This window comes from Benincasa hispida, chromosome 10 (assembly GCF_009727055.1).
Source record: "Benincasa hispida cultivar B227 chromosome 10, ASM972705v1, whole genome shotgun sequence".
Classification (NCBI taxonomy): domain Eukaryota; kingdom Viridiplantae; phylum Streptophyta; class Magnoliopsida; order Cucurbitales; family Cucurbitaceae; genus Benincasa; species Benincasa hispida.
Window position 1 is genome coordinate 30,017,444 of NC_052358.1, and position 4,884 is coordinate 30,022,327.

The 4,884-nt window shown below is 35.3% G+C and overlaps 1 non-coding gene across 1 annotated transcript; it reads right to left on the reverse strand.

Annotated features, from left to right (window-relative positions):
* Window positions 1-4,249: 4,249 nt before the first annotated feature.
* LOC120089628 lies at window positions 4,250-4,353 on the reverse strand. The gene has a single exon (XR_005485301.1). It is a non-coding gene; the product is annotated as a small nucleolar RNA R71 (small nucleolar RNA).
* Window positions 4,354-4,884: the final 531 nt, after the last annotated feature.

Here is a 4,884-nt window from a genome sequence, read left to right on the forward strand (position 1 = left end):
AATTATCTAAAGGAAGAGTTTGAGTTCAAATTCATATTAAACAGTATCAGATAAGACACAACTCTTAGAGATATACGTAGTTATGTGTCATTGTGAAATGTAAAATGTTTGACTAATTTTGAGAAAAGAATTTTTCCGAGTTGAGGAAGTTTTACATATAGAAGAAGAATATGCATGATTATGTTTATAATGAAAGAGATACGCTATTTTGTTATATTTTCATGCTTTAAAAAAGTACGAATACTATACAAACATAATAATCATCTACAACTTCCACATCTATTATATATATACATACACATATATACACAAACATACACACATCATACATACATATTCTATTTATTTCAACAAATTTATTTAATGGTGAGAAGAATGATTTTTTCATTGAAATTTAATTGTTGTAAATGAAACAATTTTATATTTGATTATAAGTGGAGAGTGGATGGGAAGAGAGAGGATAGAGGAAATAAATCTTTTATTTATAAATGTCATATCAAAATTGAAAAGAATATAAAAAATATGTAAAACCACAAAGACTGAGGGGTTAAAATGACCGAATTGAAACCACGACCAAATACATATATTCTTGAAAACTCGGGGGCTAAAAAGATATTTTCCTATTTTAATTTATAAACCTAAGATTGTACATGTATCTTACAATGGTTGTGTTTTCCCTTTGTATTTACTCTCGTAAGTCATGCTTTCTCGTTTGCTCAATATATCTAAATGAAGTACATAGATATAACCTAGATTGCACTATTTTAGTCGTACTCACTCGAATTACACATCAAAACATGTTTACCAAGTTGAGGAAGTTATACATATATAAGAAGAATATATGTTTTTGTGTATAACGAAAGAGATGCGCTATTTTGCTATATTTTCAAGCTTTTAATGTGTGAATTCTATACAAACATAGTAACTATCTGCTACTTCTACATCCACTATATATATAGAGATATATATACACACACACATTATACATACATATACTATTTATTTCAACAAATATACTTAATGGTGAGAAGAAAGTTTTTTCTTTGAAATTTAATTTGTGATAAATGAAAAAATTTATATTTGATTATAAGTTTTTTTTTATGAACATTATTTATGTTTTTAGTTATCAAATTAAATGAATTCGCACAACTTATAAAAATATAGACAAATCCAACCCCCCCCCCCCAAAAAAAAAAAAAAATTTAAGAAACCAACAAAATTTTTTATAAGATTCAAAAAGCGTGACTTGAATTTTGTATTGCTAATCATACTTTAAGGAAAATAAAAATATATACTACATTTTAGCTTTCCATAACTTTTTAATTTTCAAACATTGTTTTCGAATCACAAATGAAAGACATTTATTTTTTTCATTAATAATTAATAGTATAGTATATTATCATCTCAAAATATTTTGTTTTATATATCTAAGATTATGCATGTATCTTATCTATGTGTAAAATCATTATTGCTATGCTATGCTTGCATGTGTTGTATATCTAAGAACATGCATGCAACAAAGTTCAATGAAAAGTTATTTATGAGTAAGGAAATAAATATTAGTTTGTTATGATTTTTTGCTTTAAATATTTAAGAGTATGCATTCACTAAAATGTGATGAAAAGGTATTATATAAAGTGAGTTTCATAAGCTAAAACCGCATTGTGTTAGAATCAATATGGTTAATGAAAATATGAATACAAATAAGTCTTTTTGGATTACTCTCACTACAATAGTTTTGTTTTTCCTTTGTGTTTACTCTTGTAAGTCATGCTTTGTCTTTTCCTCAATATATCTATGTGAAGTACATAGATGTATCCTAGATTGCATTATTTTTGTAGTACTCACTCGCATTACACATAAAAAAATTATAATTATTTATTTCAAATGAATAGTTTGACACATAATAAACTTATAATCCCAATTGAATGAAAACTAACTTCTATTTGAATTTGATGTAGATGTGGAACTGAAGGTAGGACATTCTCAGTCATTAGTTTGTGATTCAACTTGCTTAGACACCAGTGCTTCTCAAAATGAACAATACCAAAGTGCATTCGGCGAAGACTTTGAAATGGAAATTGCGTCCTTGTAGATGAGAAAGTGCTTTGTTGCAGTAACTCTTAAAATTAGTTGAAACTTGTCCTAATGCTAGTGAGGTGTACAAGATAATCACATTACAAGTATACAAAACAATAAATTAGGGAACAAACGCCCAGTACAACATCTCCCAGTTGCCCTAGTCCAGCTGCGGTCGGTCCAGTAGACCCATACTCTATAGGTGACCCTCAAACACTATAGTCATGAGAGCCTTCATAAACCGATCAGCAACGTTGTGCTCTGAAGCTATCTTCGTGACAATCATGTCCCCTCGATGCACAATCTCTCAGATGAGATGGTATTTTCGTTCAATGTGCTTGCCGCACTTATGACTCCGAGTTTCTCTGAATTTTTCACAGCACCACTATTATCACAATAAAGGGTGATGGGCCTAGACATGTCTAGAACAACTTCCAGATCAGTCAGGAACTTCCTGAGCCAAACGGTCTCCTTAGCATCTTTACAAGCCGCTACATACTTGGCCTCCATACTAGAGTCAGCGACGCACCCCTGCTTGGTGCTTCTCCATACTATAGCCCCTTCGTTAAGAGTGAACATTGATCCAAAAGTGGATTTCCGAGAATCCTTATCAGTCTGAAAATCAGAGTCTGTGTATCTTGTAAGGATCAATTCTTAGAACCATACACAAGCATATAGTCCCTCGTTCTCTAAAGATACTTGATGATGTTCTTGACGACTGTCCAGTGACCCTGTCCTAGATTAGACTGGTATCTACTGACTTTCCCCACAGCGTAGCAGATGTCAGTTCTAGTACATAACATCGCATATATCAAACTGCCCATGAAAGATGTATAGGGGCCCCGTCTCATTTCCTAAACCTCTCGAGGTGTCTTAAGACAGTGTTCCTTAGAAAATGTAACTCCATGCCGAAAAGGCAATAGGTTCCTCCTGAAATTCTATATCGAGTACTTGATCAACATCTTGTCATTGTACGATGCTTGAGACAGTGCTAGCATTTTGTTCTTTCGATCCCGAAAGATCTGAATCCAAAGAACAATCTGAGCCTCTCCCAAATCTTACATCTGGAATTGGGTCGCGATCAAGTTCTTAATTGAAGTCAGTAAGTCTCCGTCATTCCCAATGAGTAAGATATCGTCTACATACAACATTAGGAAAACTATTGAACTGTTGATGATTTTATTGTAGACACAAGGCTCGTTAACATTTTGGCCAAAGCCATAAGATTTCATCACAACATCAAACCTTATGTTCCATTATCGAGATGCCTGTTTCAGCCCATAAATGGACCTATTCAGCTTACAAACCTTTTGCTCTTGACATTGGGCTATGAATCCCTCGGGTTGCACCATATAAATGGTCTCCTCAAGATTACCATTCAAAAGCCAGTCATGACATCCATTTTCCATATCCCATAATCATAATATGAGGCAATAGATAGGATGATGCAGATAGACATAAGCATGGTGGCGCCGTTGCCGGGGATTCATAAATAAAACTAACCAGAAATTTTGTTTGTATCTTTTGTAGGAACACTTCAGTCGAGGGATTATTACGAGCCAAGCCTAAGCTTGTGAATGTTTATGAGCAGGGAGAGCACTCCTGAACTCATATATGACCCTGAGATTGAAAGGACCTTCCGACGTAGAAACCAATCTAATATTCGTCGAAGGTTGAGGCAACAATTTCTCAGACAACAGAAAAGACAACAAGCAATGGCGGACAATTAGAAAAATCAGAACTTAGCTCAACAACTAGCTCATGCTGCACAAAATCAATCCTAATGGTGAACAGTAGCACGAGTCCCATAAGGGAGTATGCGTCCCCTGTATTTTATGATTTCTCACTAGGAATCATATACCCAACGCCAGATGGGATGAGGTTCGAGATGAAATCTGTAATGCTTCAAATGCTCCAGACTGCTGGAAAATTTGGGGGTGGTCGTGGAGAAGATCCTCACGCCCACATGAAACGTTTCCTAGAAATGTGTAACTCATTTGTGATTCCTAGAATCACCCTAGAGGCGATCAGGCTATCTTTGTTCCCCTATTCTTTGCGTGATGATGCAAAACAATGGGTAAGCTCACTGGAAACTAGTGAGATCACTACCTGGGAGAAGTTGGTGGAGAAATTTATGCAAAAATACTTCTCACCTACAACCAACACGAGAAGACGTCGAGAGATTATGAACTTTGAGCAAGAAGAAGCTGAAACTTTAAGCGCCGCATGGGAGCGTTTTAAGGGATTGGTCAAAAATTTCCCAAACCATGGATTACCACTAACTATCCAGATGGAGACTTTTTATGGTGGATTGAATAGAGTATCACAGATGGCAGCTGACGTAGCTGCAGTTGGTAGAATTATGGATAAATCTTACACGGAAGCTAAGGAGATATTAGACCGCATTGCTAAGCACAACATGGAATGGGTGGACGATTCGTATGATGCAAGAACTGACAGGAAGAAGAGATCTCAGAATGTTAATTCTATCGATTCCAATGCAATAACCACACTATCTGCACAAGTGGCTATGATGACCAGCCTTTTGCAGAACATATCGCTAGGGAACGCATCAAATCAGCAGAAGGTGAATTAGGTAGAAGCATTTGGGTAGCCCATAGTTAGCTGTGTGGGCTATGGAGATCCTCATTCCTATGCTCATTGCCTATAAAACCCGCAGTCAGTATGCTTTATTAAAAACAACCCATTTTCCAATACATATAATCTCGGATGGAGGAACCATCCAAATTTTTCTTGGACAGGAGGAAATCAACATGAGCACCACCCAAGGGCGAACCAACAGCA